Source organism: Temnothorax nylanderi, unplaced genomic scaffold (genome assembly GCF_030848795.1).
Source record: "Temnothorax nylanderi isolate EJ_2023f unplaced genomic scaffold, tnyl_v1.0 TNYL_tig0175_pilon, whole genome shotgun sequence".
Classification (NCBI taxonomy): Eukaryota; Metazoa; Arthropoda; class Insecta; order Hymenoptera; family Formicidae; genus Temnothorax; species Temnothorax nylanderi.
In genome coordinates, this window is record NW_027249237.1 from 317,094 (window position 1) to 341,571 (window position 24,478).

Consider the following 24,478-nt stretch of genomic DNA (forward strand, 5'->3'; position numbering starts at 1 on the left):
AGGCTAGACAATATTCCTTGTCACCGATTACCTGCATATACGTGTTCCTATTGAAGTTCCTAATATTCAAGTTCCTATCGAACAAGTAACATTTTACTTTATATTTAATTATATACTTTATATTAAAAATATTTAATTAAAATAAAATAAATAAATTTTTCTTTTAAAAAAAATTGGCGCTGCTAGACTTCGAAATTTAAACATTAAAATTTAAACATTAGTACTAAGATTTTTGATTGAATAAAAAGCAATAAACATAACATAATTTAGGGAAGAACGCGACAGGAGTAAAAAAGCAGCGCCAAGTTCTTTTACAAGAAAAATTTATTTATTTCATTTTAATTAAATATTTTTATTTTATACTGTTATCTCTTTAATTCTTTGTGATTAAAATGATTCTTTGTAATATTATAAAAAAAATTAAAGCTTGGATTGGAATGGGAAGACACTTGAATGGGAATACAAAGATACGTACCACTTGAGTTTTATTTTTTTTTAAAGTAGCACAACAATTATTTTTTAAAGCAATATATATATATTCTCTTTGTAGTTGGCGCAATTTAAAGATTTGATATATTTTTTTGAAATAACATCACTTAGGTTGAATTAGGTAACGCATATTTTATGATATAATTTTGTTAAGGAGAAATAAGGCTACTATCACTTACCCGAGTGGAAATTTAACCTTTTGGTAAAAATTCGGTCCACTAACGAATGAGTAGTTCGCAGACAGACAGACAGAATACGGTACTTATATATATAGATAACGTAATATAAAATACAATCTGAAATTTTTTCAAATTGCTAAACAATATTTAATACCTTAAATGCTCAATACTGAGCGGTTGCCTAGCGCCAGCATGATAGTTATGAAAAAACTATTCAAGAATGACATAACCTCACTGTTCGAATGCTAACAAATTTTTAATTGGTAGTGGCTAGACAACGGCTGGCTAATTTTTTGAAAGTTTCCAGCGCCATCTATTCTAATATTTACCGTGCAGGGGCTAGAAAAGTACTAGACAGCGAAGAATTATTCAATGACATACCTCACTGTTCAAATGCTAACAAATTTTTAATTACTAGTGGTTAGACGTTAGACAACGGCTGGCTAATTTTTTGAAAGTTTCCTGCGCCATCTATTCTAATATTTACCGTGCAGGGGCTAGAAAAGTACTAGACAGCGAAGAATTATTCATAAATTATAGCTAGTGCTAAGCTAGTCAATGGCTAGGTAACATATCTAGCCTGCGTGATCCAGCTATTAGCTGTAAAATCAGATTGGCTAGACCAATTTCCACTCGGAAATTTGAATCGCATTTAATTTCGCATAATATTTGAACAAATTTGAATTGTTTGATATTGTAATATTTACAATTTTTTGTATCATATGTACGATCTCGTAGTTAGGCAAATTAAAAATATTTATACATACATCCCGATAAATAAACCATACTTCTCTTTTTGACTTGTGCGAGAGCAGTATATTTCAAACGCTTGTTGAGGTCATTTTTATACAACATTCAGTAATAGACAGCAGTACAAGACAGATATGGAATTACCGAAAAACCAAGAGTTGTCCAAGGAGTTGTGGGATCACTTCAAAGATGTAAGTTATTTGATCGCGAAGTGTATTCATTGCGGAAGAGAAGATAAGTCAAAAACTCAGAAGTGGTTATAACCAATTTAAAAAATCACTTAAAGAGACATGGCATAGTGATCAAAAACAGTGCCGTACCGTACGCCCTACGACATTACTTCACAAAAATCCGAGATATTGAAAAAGCAAGATGCATAGAATGTGGCAAAACACTAGGAATAACCAATTACGATTTAAAGTACCATTTAAATAAAGTACATCCCGGATGGGAAAAACAGAATCAACGTGCGTAAGTACACATTTAGAAACTTTTTAAAATACCAACAGTTATAAAATAAATGTAATAATATAAAGATCAATATCTAAAGAAGATTGAGAGAAAAAGGCTTTTGTCAGGGCATTAATAATAGTTATTTGTTTTCCGATCATAAATGTACACATTTAGGCTGCGGTCCACTTGACGCTACAAATGCTTCGAAGCATTCCTCTTCTCTTTTCTTTCAATGAAGAAAGAAGGAGAAGGAGAACGCTCCAAAGCATTTGTAGCGTCAAGTGGACCGCAGCCTATGTGTCAAGAGCTTGTTGCTTCCAGTATGCCCACTACTATGAAACTGCCATCTTGTTCCAGACCAAAACTTACAGTGCATAGTAATCCACCAAAGGATGAATCAAAACCGCCGTATTCTAACGTGGAATTGATTATAATGGCAATCGCTCATATTCGCACTTTTCTATCTATCACACACGTATACGTTTCAAAAATCTAGATTAGGCATTTGTTTGACAATAGTATTGCCAAACTCGAGTCAAATAGATAAAATGTTTAGTTTTTGTATGTATTCCAATTAAATAAACTTATTTAAACAAAATCTATAACGATAACTCAAATCTACTACTTATTTTTTACATGGATAATTAATAGTAAATAAAGATTTCTATTAGCCAACAATGAACGGTTCTATATAATATTTAAATATACGCTGTTGATCTTTGCAAATGTATAAAGATATCAATGCTTTAGTCGCTATCGTTGAAATTATGATTGTATAATATAGTTCCAACCTGATTTATTTTAACTTATTCTACAATTTTTTGCAAAAACATTCAGTCCCTTTCGACCGCACTGATGTGTGACTGTATTTGAGTTATGTCTGTTCTGACATCAAGATAGCTTCATTTATAAACTATATACGTATAATAAAAAATTATAAATCTATTTAAGATGTTTATTTTAAAAGTAATATTACAAAAATTCGAGATATGAAACAATCCCTATAACTTTCTTTCTCTATCTCCAACCCTCCTTCACACACAAATTTTTACTCCATTTCGAATCGCTGTCTACAAGAATATAATAGCATCATATAATGTATACAATTGTAATATTTAAAAATAATTATTTTTTTTCTATTTTTATTTACATCAGGTTTCAATGCAGACCTAGCACTTCTAACTCAACAAATGACGTTATAAATCCTGTAGAAAATCAAAGTCAAGATCCACCTAATTTGCACGTTCAGTCATGTGAGCCAACAAACGAGGAAGCAGACGCACCTGATAAGTAATTATTTGTTTTGTTTATATCACACAATGCAGTGTTATCTGACTAATTAAATTTTAACTTTTCTACACAAAAATAATTTACAACTATGATATTTTTAAAAATTACTCTTTCTTACATTTCTGTTTTAAATATTTTAAATAATTACTTTAACTTATCTACTTTTCAATTACCTCACAAAAGTAATATTTTTGTTCAACAATTTAGTAATGTACAAGACTATAACACTTTAAATGCTATCGTAATTAAGATGCCTATTGCATATTTTATTTTTAATCATGCCATACGTGAATTTACAGAAATGTTTTTAGTACTCCAGAATCTCTTGCGAATTTCGGTTCTATTATACCAGACCAGAATTGGGAAATAGCTGCGTATGAAGAGCTGCAGGGATCGCCTGAAGAAGAAGAAAGACAAAAAGACGTTGCTGGTAAGTAATTATTTGATCTGATTTTTTCATTATGTGATTTATTCTAAACTTTATTATAAAACAACCAATTTTTTTTGTTTAATCATTCCATATATGAATGCAGATTAACTACTTTAAAATCAATGGACAGCGGATTCCGATAGAATTTTATTAATTCGATTAGAGCCGTATCAACTTGTCAGTTTTACTGACTATATTATAAATGGCCTTAGATCTGTCGAATGCGTCCCAAACTCATGGATTTCATACGATACAAAGATTGGATCTTGCATGGTACGTTACATGGAGCCTCCATACGGTGATGAAGATAAAAAACTAATTCAAGATTTAATAAAAAACATGAGTAATCCGCCAGAAAGTTGGCCTCTGTATAAAATTTCCCTGCAGGATCATGCAAGTAAAGCCTAGATTCTACTTTAAATCTTAACAATCTCAGACCTGCAATTTATTTTACTGCAATTTTATTATTTATTAAGAAACATATTCAGAGGGATTGAAAAGAATAAAAAAACTTTGTACCCAAGAATTTGTCTATACAACAGCGACTGAGAATGAAGGAGAAAAAAATCGAAAACAATAACTAATTTAATAAAAAATGCGAATCCACTAAAAGAAAAGTCAATTAAAGATCTTTTAAGTCGATAAAACTTGGCATCTGACAATGAATCAGAAGCAAGATCTAAGTTTTTAGACATATTAGCTGCAACTTTATGCATACCATTAATAGAAACACGTTTACGTTCTGGTAAAATCACCGGCAGCCTGCATGCAGCCGTTGAATAGGTTCGGGACGGTGTAGTGCGGGGGGATGTATTACTTATCCTAGTAATACAAAGATTGGATCTTGCATGGTACGTTACATGGAGCCTCCATACGGTGATGAAAATAAAAAACTAATTCAAGATTTAATAAAAAACATGAGTAATCCGCCAGAAAGTTGGCCTCTGTATAAAATTTCCCTGCAGGATCATGCAAGTAAAGCCTAGATTCTACTTTAAATCTTAACAATCTCAGATCTGCAATTTATTTTACTGCAATTTTATTATTTATTAAGAAACATATTCAGAGGGATTGAAAAGAATAAAAAAACTTTGTACCCAAGAATTTGTCTATACAACAGCGACTGAGAACGAAGGAGAAAAAAATCGAAAGCAATAACTAATTTAATAAAAAATGCGAATCCACTAAAAGAGAAGTCAATTAAAGATCTTTTAAGTCGATAAAACTTGTCATCTGACAATGAATCAGAAGCAAGATCTAAGTTTTTAGAAATATTAGCTGCAAGTTTATGCCTACCATTTATAGAAACACGTTTACGTTCTGGTAAAATCACCGGCAGCCTGCATGCAGCCGTTGAATAGGTTCGGGACGGTGTAGTGCGGGGGGATGTATTACTTATCCTAGCTGTTCTCAATTACCCCACTCTCCCCTATTATACATGGCAAAACTGTATAGGCCCTATTAAATAACCTAAAAAATCATAGTAAGGGGATTTTTTCATTATGTGATTTATTCTAAACTTTATTATGTTTCTCTTTCCAATAATAACATTAAATTTGAGACATAATCTTAATATAAAAATCTTTAAACAAATGACTATAATAGACGCAAATATTAGAATTATGCATTGATGAAATGTTATAAGTATATTTAAATCTAAGAATGAAAATTTGTCTTTATAGTTTTGTAGTACGCATAACTGTAATCTTTTAAACATCAACAAATTTTTCTCTGTTTAATCATTTTATATATAATTGCAAAACAACTAATTTTTTTTGTTTAATCATTCCATATATGAATGCAGATTAACTACTTTAAAATCAATAGACAGCAATGTTGCGGATTCTGATAGAATTTTATCAACGAGCACGCGTTCCGACTCACATAAACCGCAAAGAAAGACGAAATAAACGATAATGACGAGTAAAGATTATATATAATTATATATAATTATATATAAATATATATGATTATATATGATTATATATAATACTAATATAGGAATACATACTATAGGATTTTTAGCACTCGGATGGGGAATCCGAACGCAGCCCAGAAAGAGCGCGAAATGAGGGGAGTGTTGCGAATAAGAGAACGACTTCCGTGGCCAGTAATGAATTGCATCGGGGCTCGATGTCGAACGACCGTTTCACGTACACTGTCAGAATTCAAATCGATCGAAGATCTTGATTCATCTGTTGTCTGCCGCAAACGCGATACGGAAATCTTGCAAGAGCATCGACTTGATACCCTTGCGACGGAGATCTTGTCAACGAGGCAGACGACGATCGCGAACGCGACGCGATGATAGTGATCGGAGGCGAGCTCACCTGGTGAGCAGGAAGGTCACCCTCGAAGATAGCAGTTGACCGCTCTTGGCGACTCGGAGCATATGGAATCGTGCTTCTCCCGGTTAAGCGGAGGGGCACGTGTTAAAGAACGTCTCGGGTTCCTTGACAATCACGCACTTTTAACAACTTATTGGGCGGCAATGCCGCGCACGAATCGGTGGAGAAACCACGCACACAGAATATTTGCCGTTTTGCCGAAATCACTTGATTTGGAGACATGCGAAACGAGTCTGCCACGAGGCCGTTCTCTTCCGCCAGGAGAGTTCTCGAGAGACGGAAACGGGGGAGAGATCCGGAACGCGGCGCTCTCTGATTGATCCGTTGATTGACGGCGTTGCGCGAGGGGCGCAGTTATCGCGAACAAAGACACTGCGCGTGTCCGGAGTTTCGCCGTGCTCCGATTCTCGCCGGCATGCTCGCACCTGTGCGTGGGGCGGCATCGACGCGTGATCAACCACGCGGAGCGGCGTGATCGACAACCCCGGATCGAATACGTGCCACGAGACTGACGGCAGGCACGTAGCGGTCAGCCTCGCGGCCCGATGCTTACATCGAGATTGCTATGTTCGATCCTTAACAACCATTAACAGAATATATTATAGTTGAATAAAATATTTAAAATCCGATTGTGTTTAAAATTTCTTTACACGAAGGGATATTAAAAATATAATTGACAAACTCAAGTTTCCAAATTATTTATAATAATGATTATATACATTTAATTTAAGTTTTACACATTTATATATTTAATTTAATAGTTTTTATACTTTAAATAATTAAATATCAACATTTTACGTAAAAATGTTTAGAGAAATCTGTAGGTATTTCTTTTAAAATATATTTTTGATAATTTTCAGCTGCAAGTTTCAAAAAAAAAAAAAAATAACGAAAATGTCTTAAACAAGAATTCAGTAAACGAGGAAGAAGAAAAAGTTAACGTACCAATATCGATTTTGAAATCAATATTATCTGAAATAAGGTAAATATTATTTATTTATTTCAATATGTTAAAATCCCAGTAAAAATAGCCTAGTAAAATGATGTCAATATAACTTCAAAATTTGGAAATCTAAAAAGTAGTAGCACAGATGTCATATAATGATTATTTAAATATGCCTCTTTTAATACTTAAACTACAACTTTTAATATGTATATATTAAAAGAAATTGATTCAAATGTTTATAATATCAAAATAGACTCACATTTAAATGATCATTATAATCGAAAAAAGAAAAATTTTGGATTGGATAGTATATAGTTATTAAACCAGATTATAAGCCGCCGTGTAATCGTAGTCAATATTGTTCTAAATGGTCACCGTCTTCAAATCTTGCTGTATGTTCACTATCACTAACGTGATGACGCGAAAAAGTTGAACTAATATATACGTAATTTGACACTACAAATTTAACAGTGTAGACAGCACACAAGAAAGTGATAATAATAATCGCGACCGATCGTAATTCGTCCATATCTCACCATTACTACGTTTACGCGAGCGTTAACGCTCGCGCAACTTACGATGATTCCCTCATTTACGTGTTATCGAATTATCGGAAGTTACTACATATCCCCGTTTACGCGGAGGAATTATCGTAAGTTACTACAGAAGTAACGCTCGCGTATAAATAATATTTGTCCCGTCACCCGAAAAAAACGACCGCGACGAGCGTCTTCCAGGAAAACGGCACCGACGGGAAACATGGCGGATGTATATCGCGCTCGCGACGAAAACCGCGCGAGCTTCTCGACGGGACGACACCGACATGGCGATCGCATTCGCGAGCGCAATTACTCGCATCAAACAAATATGAAGCGTTGCGTACTTACAGGAGAGGCGAGGCACGATACTCGGATGTCTCCGGATGTGTACTTCGATGTAAAACTGTCTCGAACGCCGGCTTCGATCGCGGGTCGATATTCCAGAGATTCCACCGTCATGCGCGAGACACGGCGACGAGAAAACGCAGGCTCCGCAAGCGTCGCGTACACCATGCTGGACGACGATTAACCCGCATTTTTCGCGATAAGCGGCCATGTCGGGTATTCTGATTGCGAGAGATCGTCGTACTCCGAACCGATACTCGCGAACACCGTGTCCCCTCCGTTCAATAATTATAGCACCACATTACACACATCACGCTCGCTCGCAACCGAATACGATTACGATCGAAGCTGATCGAAAGTCGGAAGGATCTACGCCGCGTGGCGACGTCGCGGCCGTATAGCGCTGTGTCCTGATGGAAACTGTGAACTGTCCCCCACAACCCCCACCCCCCACCCCTTACATTCCTTCGCGCGGCCGCCGCGGGGCGCGGTGTACTTGCCGAAATTACTACGCGCGCGATAACGAAAACACGCGATTGGCCCAAATCAGGGATGGGCATGAATGACATTCCATGATTGACGATTGATAAATGAAAATTTATTCGTTATTCTCTTATCCATTGAATAATGAATAAAAATTTATATTATTATAAATCCTATATTATTATAAATATAGGATGACAGAAGGTGAAAGTATTATAACTTCTATAATGATGAAATCTCAGCTATTCCAATGCTATCTCGTCATTTCCGATGTGCTAGTCACACGTTAAGTTTGATTGCGACTACAGACACTATAAACGCGATAAATGAATGTCCAAGAATTGAAACAGCTCATAGAAGTGCCATGGATAGATGTCAAGATCTGTGGAAATGCTTAAACTCACCAAAAAAACGAGAAGAGTTAAGAAAATTTATTAGATGCAGTTTGAAAAGACCGGTTCCAACAAGGTGGAATTCTTTATATGATGCGTTAAAACGGATACATTCATTAAGAGAAAAAATAATGAGTTCCGAAGTTCGAAATATCATACAGACTACAAGGCCGTTACGGGATCAGGATTTTGAATACATCACAGAATATTTGCAATGGTGTAAACCTCTGGCGACAGCGATTGATGTATTACAAGGAGAACAGTATTGTCATTACGGTTATCTTTTACCATCACTGCTGAGTATTAGAAAAAAATGCGAATTATTAGTACAAGGCAGTAACCTTGAAATATGCAGACCATTAGTTGAAAACTTAAAAAATAAATTAGAAAGAAGATTCTGTAAATATTTCAATATTGAAGGCAAGGGCGAATTTGCAGCAATAGCTGCATTCACACATCCAAGATTTAAAATATCTTGGATGTCTGATTTAAAAGCAGGTGCTAAAGAAAGAGTGAAAGAGTTGGCACATAATATTATGAGACCCGCCAGAGAGGAACAACCAGTCGCTCCACAATCACAAGATGCTAATGATGATTTCTTCGATTTTGGCGAAAACAATTTAGATTCGTTTCTTACTACGGCATTTGTTCCACAAGGACAAGAAGAAAATGAATTAATGAGGTATTTTAATGAAACGTCGACCTCATTCGATCTTCTGGAAAAATTTCCTTTGGTCAAAAACTTATTTATAAAATACAATACTGCATTGCCGTCCTCAGCACCAGTAGAAAGGCTTTTTTCATATGCAACTTTACTTAATTTACCAAAATTTAATAGATTATCAGATTCACAGTTTGAAAAGCGGGTATTATTAAAAAAAGAAATATTTATGAATAAGCATGTTTGTAACAACAATACTTTGTAAAGCTTTAAACATGGCAGAGTATTCGCCAGCTCTCTTGCATGCTAAAAAAATAATAACCATTCTTCAATTCCTTTTTTTTCATAATAATTTTCAACCTTAATTCGTTTTCCAAAATGAAATTTTTTACTTTCTTTGGCAGAGAATTCGCAATTTTCCTTCCTTGCAAAAAAGTAATAACCATTCTTTAATCCCTTTTTTTCATAATAATTTTTAACCTAATTTCGTTTTCCAAAATAAAAATTATGGAAACTGAAAATTTTTTTACTTTCCTTGGCAGAGTATTCGCCATTTCCTTGCATATAAAAAAAGTAATGTATAACTATTCTTTAATCCCTTTTTTTATAATAATTTCTAACTTTAATCCGTTTTCCAAAATAAAAATTATGTAAAATAAATTTTTTTACCTTCCTTGGCAGAGTATTCGCCATTTTCCTTGCATAAAAAAATGATAACCATTCTACAATCCCTTCATATTTTTCATAATGATTTTTATTTTTATTGATTTAGAGAAGGACGAAGATACTATATAAATCGAAACTTGCATGTCTTATTACTTAAAAAAAAAAATAACTGGAATACTAAACCATGCGTAACTTGTGAATTCCCACGTTTCAGGTTTTGGATAGAACCTTCCTTCTGTTTGTTGTTATGATGAGTTGGCTGGTACAACCTTGACGAAGGTTCGCTAACTAAGGCGGAAGGACTTTGAATAACGGCTCCAATTTGAAGACACCCACGTATCGTTTATTGTTATATGGCTAATAGGGTTGAGGCGAGCGGTCTCACAAATTTCACATTCCGATGCGCGTGGCTGAACGGACGTCGTTGTCGTTATGACGGAGATGGCACCGGCACAAAACGGCGGAGACGGGATCGGCTTGCAAAGCCGCGACGGAGCTCCGTTCGCGGGCGACAGACTGTGCTCCGGATTCGACGAGCACGTGCAGAGATACTCCACAGTCGGGACGGTGTCCGCTGGTATCGGTTATTGTTATGCAGAAAAACGAAATCACGAGTTCACGTGAAGCAACTGCCACTTCGATCCGTCTCGGTACGCTGAGGAATGCCGACTCGACTCCGATCATGTTCTACCGGCCCGAACGTGATGTATGACGACGGATCGGGGCCGTTCGGCCTCGATCGTCACGCATATCGCGGAGCGCGTGACACGTGGGGCGCACGTGGAGCGCGAGCGCGAGATCGAGTTGATCCCCGATCGTTTAAACGCACGCATTAACGCTTATTCCCGAACACCTTCGAAAATATATTTTTGATTAAAGATCGTTTGAAATTTTGCAATTCGTATCACTTAGGTGTAAAAAAAACAATATATTTTATAAATTAATATAAAAAGTATACAAGTAAACATAAAAGGACAACAGACTCGCCATATATTGTAGCACGTGACTAATAAATAGCATCATACTACAAGTGAAGACATTTTTATTTTGTTTGTATTAACCTGTTAGTGTACTTATTGTATCTTTTATTAAACTTTAATTGTTTTTCTATTTCCAGAAGTGCTAAACCGCAATGGCAACTCACCAAGCCCTAACAATAACCTTACCTAGCTTGAATGGTAATATAGAAGCAGGAATCACTGTGGGTGTAGATGCATCATTGCCAGAGGATAGGAAACTTCCTATTGTATCTATTGGCAACAAAGTGGCATCTCATGACTTGGTTAAGTCTTATGCATTAGCCTGGGCTTATGATCAATTCAATGATCAGAATGCACGATCTTTGCTAATGAATGGCAAAGCAGGCATGCTTGATCTGGGGATGGTTAGAGCATCAGGTGTTGTTCCAGATGGGGATTGGGTCATGAGAATAGTGACCGTTCAGCTTACTGACGAAGACTTGCGAAGAGTATCTCCCATTCTCAACCTAGAAGAAATGAAGAAAGCTATAACCATAGCAGTGGCAACAAAGGCCAATTTTTGGTTAATGAAGCATCACACAGGTCAGGGTGCAGTCGCAGGCTATGTTAAGAAGGTCTTAGACGTATTTTACAAAGACAGGGTGACGGACCAACTAGTATCTGCAGCACACAACCTTGGACATTATGCTAGCACCCTAGGAGTGTTGAAAGTCGCAGGCATACGGGGTATTCGAGAATCCCAACCAATTACAAGTATCGTTGGAGCTAACCTTACTTTAGCACAAGATGCAAAGCTAAGGTTCTCTTCTATGCCAGCTGGTACCCATCGGTGTGGAATAGCATTTGAAGCTGCAAAGAGGCTTGTGAGAAGTGTATATGCTCGATTCTGCCCGAATGTTATAGATTTTGAGAGTATACCAGCAATCAGACAAGAAATAATCGCAAACCCAGCGAGTTATCATATTGGAGCAACTTACTTGACCGGAAACCCACGTGCCGAATATTCCGATACTGACATGGAGTCCTATCTGGGAAGGTTAGGAATATTTATAAATACGCTTTACAAAAATTCCACGATCGCTAAGTCGCCGCATATGACAATATCACGTGTGGAAAGTTACGAAGATTATGATGCAGACTTCCGTAACACATTGATTAGAATCCAACAAGCGCAAGCCATGTCCCGAGGGAGAGTTGCAGAAGAACAAATTGGTGCTTCTCCACTTGCCACATCAGACGTACTCGAATTATTAAAGGGGAAGTATATGCCTCATAGGGTGGTACCGATGGAGCAAGAAGCTGCGCCCGGTAGATCAGCTCCCCCAAACTAAACAAGAGGAAGCGTGGAGATTCGGATGGCGGAGATGAACCGTCTAAGAAAGAATTTGTTGCTGACGATGGGTCATCAGACGAGAGCAACTTATAATTGTGATAACTTTTACAATTTGTGATTGAAGCTGTAATTATGTTAATTCTAAAAGTTTCTAAGTTTTATAATTGCAATCTAATAATTCTTTCATGTTCATGCTTTCTCGTTAATCTTACCTAATTGACCAAATCATTCAATGATTCAATATAATACTTAGTTGATGTTCAAGTTCCATAAAAGGACAACATAATTAATAATGACAACAATACACAATATTAAATAATGCGTTTCTATGTAAATATTTGTAATATTATATATTTAATTGCAATATTATCTTTAATCTATTTTACATAATGTTATATAAGTCGTGAGACTATGTGCATATTTTTCAATATAAGAAAATACAAATTTATAGAGAAATTTATAGAGAAATTTGGATGTTAATTATTTCTTTAAACGTCCTCTTTCTCTCCGTTTTCATTATTACATGACTACGATAATAAATTTGTGATATGAAATAAATGTTTGTGTTAATTTCGAAAAAAAGGTCATCGGCGACCTGGAAAACGTTAGACATCGAATTCGAGGATTTGGAACACCTAGACACCGAAAACTACGGAGCGTACTGCCTGGGTGCTGTCATCGGCGATCTAGGCCATGTAGACAGAAAAATTATATATTTTTTACTTTAATTGTAAGTTTTAAATTAGTGAAACCTTTTAATTAATAATATTCAAATCTGAATTTTTAATTAGAGGTGATATGTAGACAATAATTTAATATGTAATTATGGTTTACTTTAGTCTTAATTTACAAGTTAATATTAGGTAATTTGTAAATTAAAATCCTATAAATCAGAATTCAATATTGATTTGTGAATTATACCAGCTTTAAAACACGAATCATGAATTAAAGCCTGTGTAATTAACAAACCAAATTTTAATTATAAATTAAAGCCGATGCAATTCACAAATCAAAAGTGATTTGTGAATTAAAGCCTGTGTAATTCAAAAATCAAATTTTAATTATAAATTAAAGCCTGCGTAATTCACAAATAAAAATTGATTTGTGATTTAAAGCCTGTGCAATTTACAAATCAAAATTGATTTATGATTTAAAGCTTTTGTAATTCACGAATCAAAATTGATTTGTGAATTAAAGCCTGTGTAATTCATAAATCAAATTTTAATTATGATTTAAAGTTTAGAATAATTAATAATTCAAAATTGACTTATGAATTATTTTTGAATTAAATCAGAAATTGATTTAATTATTTGCAACCCTGAGTAGGGGTGCCAACTTCATACACCCGTATACCCACTTGTTTCATCATATGGCAAATCTGTTTTTATATGACCGTTTAGTTAATATAATTATATTATCAAGTTTTATTATATATAAATATTATATATAATAAAAAATTATATAATAATTATATCATCAAGTCATTATTAAATAATTATTTAACAAAAAAAGTTCGTTTAGTTACGAATTTATAAACACAGTTTACCGCAAAAGAAACAAACAGAAACTTCGGGACAGGGCAGAAGATTAGTTGCCAATGACAAGCAGCGCCTGTTTCCGAGAAAGAGATCAATTTTCGACAGAATTAAATCAGTCAGGCTAGACAATATTCCTTGTCACCGATTACCTGCATATACGTGTTCCTATCGAAGTTCCTAATATTCAAGTTCCTTGTTGAGGTCATTTTTATACAATTTTTATTCAGTAATAGACACCCTGCAGTACAAGACAGATATATATTGGAATTACCGAAAAACGCAATGTCCAAGGAGTTGTGGAATCACTTCGACGATATAAGAGATTTGGTCGCAAAGTGTGTTCATTGCGGAAAAGAAGATGAGTCAAACCACTCAGAAGTGGTTATAACTAATTAAAAAAAAAAGATAATTCAACACCAACCTACCTTTAATGATACTCTACGATTTTTCGATGTTTTCGAACATAAGCAACACATTGGCATCAAAAACTCAAAAAACAATTTTTACTTCGGTCTTTTCTACCCCTATTTCATATATAATTCTTTTAAATTCGGTTGATTAGTTTTATATGCGAGCTTTATATGCTCTAGTTTTATATGCGAGCAAAATTATGGACCTTTGATCGCGTATAAAGCTGGATCTAATCAACCAAATCTTAAAAAATTATATATGAAATAGGGGTAGAAAAGACTGAAAAATATAATAAAATGAGAAATAGATCGATATCTCCAAATTTGCGGAAGTTAGAGCAACCATGGACATTTTTAAAAAAATTCAAAATTTAAATTAAAAAAAAAGAACCCCTTGATTATTGATTATTAGCAATTTTTATTAATTCTATTATATTCTTCAGTTTTTTCTACCCCTATTTCATATATAATTCGTTAAGATTTGGTTGATTAGTTCTGGAGTTATAGAAATTTCGGTAAATTTGGCACATACACACATACATACACACACACACACATACATACAGACATTTTTTAAAATTACAATTTTTCGACGTTTAGAACATTCTGAACACGTTCAGAAAAACAAAAAAAAAATTTTTTTTAACGAAAACAAAGCTTCCTCTATGAGGAAGCAAAAACCATTTAAAGATTAGGCATGGCATATCTAACATAAACAGTGCCATACCGTACGCCCTACGACGTTATTTTACAAAAATACGAAATATTGAAAAGGCAAGGCAAGATGTATTGAATGTGGCAAAACACTAGTTTTAGCCAGTTTAAAGAAACATTTAAATAAAGTACATCCCGGATGGAAAAAACAGAATCAACATGCGTAAGTACACATTTAGAAACTTTTTAAATTACCAACAGTTATAAAATAAATGTAATAATATAAAGATCAATATCTAAAGAAGATTGAGTAAAAAAGGCTTTTGTCAGGGCATTTATAATAGTTATTTGTTTTCCGATTATAAATGTACACATTTAATCGTATTAAATTAATAATAATCTTTCAATTATTTCGCACATACTTTGAGCAAATTTGAATCGCTCATATTCGCACTTTTCTATCTATCACACACGTATACATTTCAAAAATCTAGATTAGGCATTTGTTTGACAATAGTATTGTCAAACTCGAGTCAAATAGATAAAATGTTTAGTTTTTGTATGTATTCCAATTAAACAAACTTATTTAAACAAAATCTATAACGATAACTCAAATCTACCACTTATTTTTTACATAGATAATTTACTATTTGCAGGTGATGCGATACTTTATCGTACGCTGATGAAATTAGTCACAGTTGTCAAGTCCCAAGGTCAGAAAATCCAGGAACTTCGATACACACTTGAGCGATCTCTAAGAACAGATGGTTGTCGAATCACAACCAACATTTTTGTAGAAAAATACGACTTTGAAAAAATACGTTCAGTCGATGATTTCCGAGCATTTGACAATCGTTTAAAGGACGATGAAGACTTTCGTAATGACTTCGTAAGTTTTGAACTACAAAATGTGTGTCTTCAGTCAATCTCATTTACATTTTTATTTCTCTGTTTTGCAGAGTGCTGCAATAGATTGCATTGCAGAATCAAAGATGAAGAAAACAATCAATGCAGTTCTAAAAAAATTTTTTTGCACAGGAATTTGCCTTAAAGTGTACTGCTGTGAGGGAATCCAAGAAAAAAGGGGAAAAGTTAATATTAAAAGAGACGCAGTTCTACGAACAACTATTTGGTATGTATTAATATTACTGTAAGTAAAATTAGGTTTTGAAGTTTTACAGAATATATATTGTTTTAGAAACTTACCTCCGAAAAAAGCAAATATAGCGATGTTCAAAATTTATGAACTTCTTTTTAAATTTGAAAATGAAGATGATTAAGATGATTTTACGTAAGCAAACGATTGGTTTTTTAAATTTATCTACATATAACTTCAGCCGATGATGCAATTGAAAGAATTGCAAAAGCGTTGAATGAACCTATTCCTCCTCCTCAAATCTTAGAGAACAACCGCTCTTACCCATGCCTGAATTTAAAGGGAAGGATGAAATCAGTTATTTTTGTTTAACAATGGATAAAAAATTGCGAAACTTACCTCCAAAAAAAGCAAATATGGCAATGTTTAAAATTTATGAACTTCTTTTTAAATTTGAAAATAAAGCTGATTTTACGTAAGCAAACGATTGGTTTTTTAAGTTCATCTATATATAACAACACATACAATTATAGGAAAAACTCATACGTGTAAAATACAAATATTTTCAAATAATTTTAAAATTTTATAAGATACATTGTATTTAGTAATACTACTAGTTTAATTTGAAGGGGTGACGGCTGGTCTAGTGGGTAGAGCGCCAGATTCGTAATCCGGAGAACCGGGTTCGAATCCCGCTAGGCCACTGAGAATTCTCAGCAAAAACGCTGCCCCCCCTTCCCATCTAGCGGAGAGAGGTATCCCTAGATGGAAAAACTGGGCTCCGTCTTTCGGAAGAGACGTTAAACCGTTGGTCCAAAGGAAATGGTAATGGTAATGGATGAGTTGGATAGGGTTGGGTACGTCCCTTTAAAAACGCCCTTGCCCCTTGATTTGGATAGGGTTGGGTACGTCCCTTCAAAAACGCCACAAGGTAGTAGATTGTAAACCCTACGGGGATATGCAATAAAATAATAGTTTACGTGTTTAAAGATAAAGCAGAATAAGGATAGAGATTGTGTATTCGTCGATATTAGATTCAAATGTAGTTTAAGCAAGCGAGCATAGATGGCGACCATGCTAGCGAGCGCTACCAATGTCATCTGTGTTTTTAACTAGAAAACGCCCTCTAATAATCGAACAAAAAAGATTTCAAGTTCAGTGTTGATATTTACTGAAGATTATAATTAATACAGAAATTGGTACGTATAAAATTATAAACGTTATTGCACAAATATTTTCGTGTGATGTTTGATAAGATTGATCTGCATTATAATACTTTCATATTGCATGGTTCTATTTTAATTTTATAACACGCCTTTGCACTGAATGTCTTCCCTTTTTCTCACAGCATTTTTGTAACGTCTCCTGTACTTACCAAAAATTATAACTTGAATGTTAATGGTAACGGACTTGGTGTTAAACAAAAAACAATACAAAAAGTGGGTATATTTGTTAATGCTGAAGTATATTCTTCAAAATGTCGACAATGTAGTCTTAAATACTGTCTGCAAATTATGTACATTCTATTTTGTGTTTGTTGTTTATGTCACATTTCAGAGATTTCTTTAAATGCAGATATAAATCAGGCCTCTTTAAAGTGGCTCTCAAAAAGAATAGAACTGTGTAACAAAGTGCCTCTTGAATGGAAAGCCACACGTCAATTGCGCATGCATAGTTTGCAGAATAGCTCAAATAAAGAGAAACTTCAAAAAGTTACAGGCAAAAAAGAAGAGTCAAACCTTATTGCCTCTTATTTTTTAGAATTTCCTTTTCTTAAACAACCAGGAGGTCTTGCTTTGGTAAGTATTAATTACTATGTTTTCTATTTCAATGTCCTATTCGTCATACTATTTGTTGCAGCTTGAACTAGATTTTGATGCTCTCTATCCGACCAAAACAAAATCACTTTTTACGGAATGGGAATTTTTCTCTCATCGTTTAAGATCTATTGCTGGAATAGAAAAAAGCAAATGTAATTTCAAATTTTTTTATATATCATTTTTTATTTAATGATTTTTCGACAAAGGATACAGCCTCTTAATGAGTAACAAAATTTCAATTATTTTTAATAATGACATTCTGTCTATTTCAGCTCTCAGTGATGCTGAGATATTTGTGCTCTTGAGCTCTGTATTTGATGGCATTGGTTATAACAGTGTTCGTGTAACTAAAGGATGGAGAGCAAACAAACAAGAAAAGTTGCACAGTTTTATCTGTCATGTAAAGGTATTCAAAGTAAATTATAATTTTCTTTAATATTTTTGTGTACAAAGAAGGATTTCTTCAGTTTTGTTCTAGGAAAATTTTATATCTGATTCTTAATTTTTTATGTAACTATCAATAGTTTTCGGTTTTTCAAGTTAACTAAATAGAAAGATAAAGTTTCTTTTGATTTTATGTGTTTATATATTAAATACTTATTAAATTTTGACAATTAATTTTTTTTCTTTCCATTTTATTTGTTCAGACCACTGATGCTATTGAAGACGAAGTAAACATTATTGAAACCAAGGCTGCAAAAGAAAAAATAACTGTGCAACCATTTGTGATCCTTGTTGGAGACGATCTACATCATATCACAGATTCGTATGTACATATCGCTAGAATACGCTTTCGAATTAGCTCACCTAAAGACGCGGTTGATTCTGTGTTCAAAGCTTTTCAAGCACTTCATACATCATATCCTATTCAATCAGAATGTTTCTGGCTGCTTATCCAGAAGGTAATTTATAAGATTGACACGAAATGGGATAACAATATTCCTTCTGTACAAGCTTTGATTCCTAAATTTTTTAATTAATTCATATATGGTAAGAGGTTTACGATGCCTAGGTGTCCTGATTGCACTTTATGTGTTCCTACTGTAAATAGTTTAAAATTACATTTAAATTTGTGTCATGTTAGCCGAGGCTTAGTATATATATGCAAAGAGGAATTCTGTAGTAGAATAATGAATGGTTGGGGAGAATTCAGAAGACATTTAGTGAAAAAACATAATTTAAGTTGTACTATGATTTTACCAAAAGGAGAAAAAAACACTCAGTATTCACAAAATTGTAACCTAAGCTTAAATATAGTAAATGATTATCAACCAAATATAGTAAATGATAATACCGAGGAAATTAATGCAGATAATTTGTTTATATCGATAGATAATATCGAAGAACAATTTCTATTTTCTGCTCTTTCGACTGTTAGTCAGTTTTATGCAGATCCTACCTTAGCCAGATCTCATGTACAAAATCTGATTCTTACTTTTAGAGACTATACTGAACATATTGTTAAGACAATGAAAACAGTTTTATCACAACTTTATGATGACAAGGAGGCTGAGACAAATAAAGATCATCTTAATAAAATGTTCCTCATATTGCAAGCAATATCTAAGCCTTGGAATTCAACTTTGTCCACTAAATTTAAACGGTTTAAAATTTTGCAAACTTCAGGAAACTTTATTAAAGCAGATGATTATGTTGTTGGAGATAGACTAGATAATATCCTATACTTAGAGCGCATGGTACAAGAAAGGATTTCTGTGAAAGCTAAACATGTTCCTATGCGAGAAATCCTTCAAAAGTTTTTCTCGTTACCTAATGTTCTCCAATCTGTTCTCACTTATATAAGTGAACTTGAGCAAGAGTCAAGACATGGTATTATTTCTAATTTTATTCAGGGTGCGCTTTGGAAGAAAAAATTAAAAAATTTTCCAAATAAAACTGTTTTCCCACTGTTTATTTACTTTGATGATTTTGAAGTAAATAATCCACTTAGTTCTCATGCAGGCATTCAGAAGTTAGGTGGTGTGTATTTCAGTTTGCTTATCTCCTCAATATAGATCTAATATAGAAAATATCTTCTTGACTCTACTCTTTCATGCTAGTGACAGAACGAACATTCATAATGGAAATTATAATGTCTTTAAAATGTTGGTTAATGAACTAAATTTTCTTCAAGAGAAGGGAATAACAATTGAATTTAATAGAGAAAAAAAGAAAATTTATTTTGCGATGGGACTTTTTCTTGGTGACAATTTGGGTCTCAACAGTGCTCTTGATTTCTCTGAGAGTTTTAGAGCTGATTACTTCTGTAGATTTTGCATAATGAAACGTACAGATACTTATCATGCGTGTTCAATTAATGCAAACTTGCTTAGGAACTTGAATGATTATAATGAATATGTTCACAAAGGAGCTAAATTGACAGGTGTAAAGGAAGAATCAGTTTGGAATAAAGTTAAATATTTTCATGTTCTTCTTAATTTCATGGTAGACATAATGCATGATTTATTGGAGGGTGTTTGCAAATATGATATGGCAAACATTCTATATCAATTTGTGTTCATAGTTAAAGCTTTTTCAGTTAATAATCTCAATGCTAAAATAAAATCTTTCAATTATCATATTAATGGCTTTTCAAACAAACTTCCTCTTTTTATTAAGGAAGATCTTCGCAAAAAAAGGATATCATTGTCAGCAAGTGAAATGCTAACGTTAGTAATAATCTTCCCTATGCTGATCTGTGATTTTTTCATTCCATCACCTGATGATGAAGTGTGAACATTATTTTTAACTCTAAGAGAAATTATAGTACTAGTTTCTACGAAAAACTTTCAAATTGAATGTCTCCAAACTTTGGATGCTATAATAAAAAAACATAATTCTTTATATGTTAGATTATTTGGTGAATTAAAACCAAAATTTCACTTACTTCTTCACTATAAAATAGTGACTGAGATGTCTGGGCCTCCTAGTCATTTATCTGTTTTTCGATTTGAATCAAAGCATAAGGAACTCAAAAAAATTGCCAATGCAACATGTTCACGACTTAATATTACTCACACTATATGTATGAAAGAACAATTAAGAGTAAGTAATCGCTTTATGAGTCAGAAAGGATTTGAAGATAAAGTAAAATATGGAGCAGGTGAATATATTGAAGACATACGTTTTTGTGACAAATATTTTCTATTTTCTAATACCCTTCCATCTCAGTTTAAAAACTCATCCTTTCTTTTGCCATGGATTCAATATAATGGGATTACTTATAGGATTAACTCATGTGTCGCATGTGATCTAGATGCTTACTACATGCCTAAATTTGGTTTAATTCAGTTAATTCTTGTCAATAATGATGACAATATATGTTTAGTTTGTAAGATGTTAAATACTATAAGTTATGATGATGACATGCAATATTATGTTGTTAATGAAAGTTGTACATGGAAATGTTATTTTATTGAAGATTTTCTGAATCCATTTTTGGCTATAAAATATAAAAAAAAATGTGGCACTGATGTTGTGGCAACTAGATATGCGCTATAATAATATTATATATGCATATTAAGTTTCAATGTAAGTTAATTGCTACATTTATAATTAAATCCTAATTTCTACTTCAGAGATTAATTTACTGCCAAAGGAAGTACATGTGTTTATTATATGAGTTTATTATATGATATGATTATAACACATAATCAACTATGTGAAAATAAATGTAAGACATTCTCCTATGTAAATGTGTTTTATATACCTTTTTGGATTACTTGCTAATTTTAGTTTTTTCTAAGTTGTTGACTATAAACCTAACTTTATTTGAATAAAACTTCTTATTTTCTGTATATTAAAACTATTTCTCTGTTGTAATAAAATGTTTTATGAACACAAATTTTGTATTTATTTTAACCAAAAATAAAATTGATACCGTATTTTTTACACTGAGAGAGCGTAACGCTCATCAAATGAATCGTACGTTATACTAGACAGTTTGGTAAACATATCTAAACATTGCTGTAATTCTAATCAGACAATGCGCTTACCAGATAGTTTGGTATTATTAACTAGATGTCTTGTTACACGATATTCACTATACTGTTTGGTAAACCGAACCTGAATTCTGGATAGCGTCACCAGACATTTCTCTCAGTGTATGTTATTCATAAAATTGTACAAAACTAACAATAAAAATTTCGAAATTAAATATTTATTAAAGACGTTAATTTAATGCATGAACTTCTTGTTATCATAGAGTTTCGTCAATTTTACGTAATTAATATTCTTACTAATTGTAAGACCACATAAATGCTAGTATCGAATAGATGTTTAAAAAATATGTATATTAAATTAAAATATAGATAATTCGGTAATTGTTATACAAAAGTAAATATAATAACAAAAAATAAAATTTCCGCGATCGCGAGTTAACTTCATTTTTTTTTAAATTTGATATAATTAAATTACTTACTATAAATTACATTATATATAGCTAATCTGAACATATAGTATTACATAAGTTTTACATATTTAATATTATATTACCGTCTAATAGTCTATAACCGTATACAATTTTACAAAAAAAAAATACTGCAGACGCTAAAAATTTTAAATTAATTAATTTTAAATTTTTAGTCTTCGTGAAATTATTTTTAGAATTAATTTTAAATTTTATTCAAATTTTAACTCTCCTTTTCAGTCATGAAATATGGAATTATGATGTGTATATATTCTTATTGTTAGCTATATATAATGTAATTTATAGTAAGTAATTTAATTATATCAAATTTAAAAAAAAAATGAAGTTTAACTCGCGATCGCGAAGATTTTATTTTTTGTTAAATGTCATTTAATTTGTAACATTTGTAGTAGGAAAGAAACAGACGCGGAGTCTTCCCGTTCGGACGAGGACGCGGTAGAATAGGTGAATAATTGTAACACGTGAATTGCGTATGTTTTGGCGTGATCGCCTAGCGATGAGGTCAAGGAATCTTCTAGAAGAAGACGTTTGACGATCGTCGGACGAAAGGACTCTCGTGTCTCTCCCGTTGTTTCGCAGAAATAAAATAACCGTCGAGCAAGTCACATCTCGTCTCTTAATTCTTTTACGATTAAGATTTCTCTCTAATTATTCCTTCCATTCTCGCTGTATATTAGCCAGAGAATGAGAAGAAGAACAAACTTCTTCGATACCGGCTGATTATTATCAGAGCCAGCAAATTATAAAGTTACAGTCGATTACGAATCGTTACGATCGTTAACAAAAGCGTGTTATTAATTATATCAAAAGAAGGTAAATAATCACGTTGTTAAAAAATATTAATTACATTTAAATTTAATTTAATTTTGCATTTAATTTCTCAGCAATACGGGTAATTAACTTTTTCGACCAAGAAATATATTGAAGCGAGAAAATATATAGAAAGCGAGAAAGTATTATATCATCACACACAAAGAATGTAAAGAATTTTATGTTAACCGCGTTCTAATCAAAATCATCGCGATTATATCTCAATCGCGAATATTTGAACAACATAATATAAAAACATGAACCAACCGAAATTTATAAATCAGGTGATGAATTGATCAATAAATCAATGAATAGGCGAACAATTTTTAGTACGATCCGCGTCGCGAATCGAACCGCGAATCAAACCGTGAAATAAGGTATATCTCGAACATCTCACCTCAAATATCAAGTGAGATATACAGAATGAATGACGTGAGATCCAAAAGGGACGATAATTTCTTAAGTAATATATTTACAAATAAATATCGTAATCAATATAATAAATTTATCATGTTCTTATGTGACATTTGTCTTTATAAATTTTCACATATATTATATACATACATTTATATAAACATCGTATCATTTTATTGCAAAATGTTGTTAAAATTATGTTTAATGTGACATATGCAATATGTATCATCTCAAATTATATTATGCGTTTTTATATAATTGATATAAAAACAATCAGTTTTGAGATATTTCTATATAAAAAAATTATTCTGTCCCAAAAAAATATTTATTGGATCTAATGTCATTTCATTTCATTTATTGGTACAAAGTCAAGCTAGTAAATGGATAGACTATAAAAGATTAGGATAAAATTGACGTGTTTTATATATGTACATATAATAAAAATAAATATGCAATTAGCAATCATTAATGTGATTTATATACATATAATAAGATTCACGAAGAATATGTGCAACGTGAACCAAAATATCTTTTGATCTTTTTCATTTATCGATATATACATGTTAAATTTGTTTATACATTTTGCTTTTTTGCATCAATTTATGTAATATTTAATCCTGGAGAAAAAAAATACAAATTGTTATAACAAACTTCTTACATATAATGGTGCGATTTATTTTATTTTATTGAACCTATCTATTCCTCATTTACAGATATTTCTCTTACTATTTTTTATTTCTTTAATTACGAACAAACTATCTCTATCTATTGCCTATCTAGAGAAAATTATTTTTACTTATTACTATTGATTATCTAAAAAAATATCTAGAAATGTTTTTAAAACTTTGAAAAATAAACGTCAAGAAAAAACTCAAGAGATGAGACAACTTATATTTAAAAAATATCATTTCTTGTAAAATTTTGTTTTAATTATGTCTCTTTCTATTTCTATTTCTCAATAATTATTTTAAAAACAAATTTAAAAATGTAATTAACTTAATAAATTTAGTTAATTGGAATTAA

At 32.5% G+C, this 24,478-nt stretch overlaps 1 long non-coding RNA gene across 1 annotated transcript in view; it reads right to left on the reverse strand.

Annotated features, from left to right (window-relative positions):
- The window catches only part of LOC139778198 (uncharacterized), a 71,850-nt gene that overhangs the window by 45,464 nt on the left and 1,908 nt on the right, over positions 1-24,478 (reverse strand). The window lies entirely within an intron of this gene.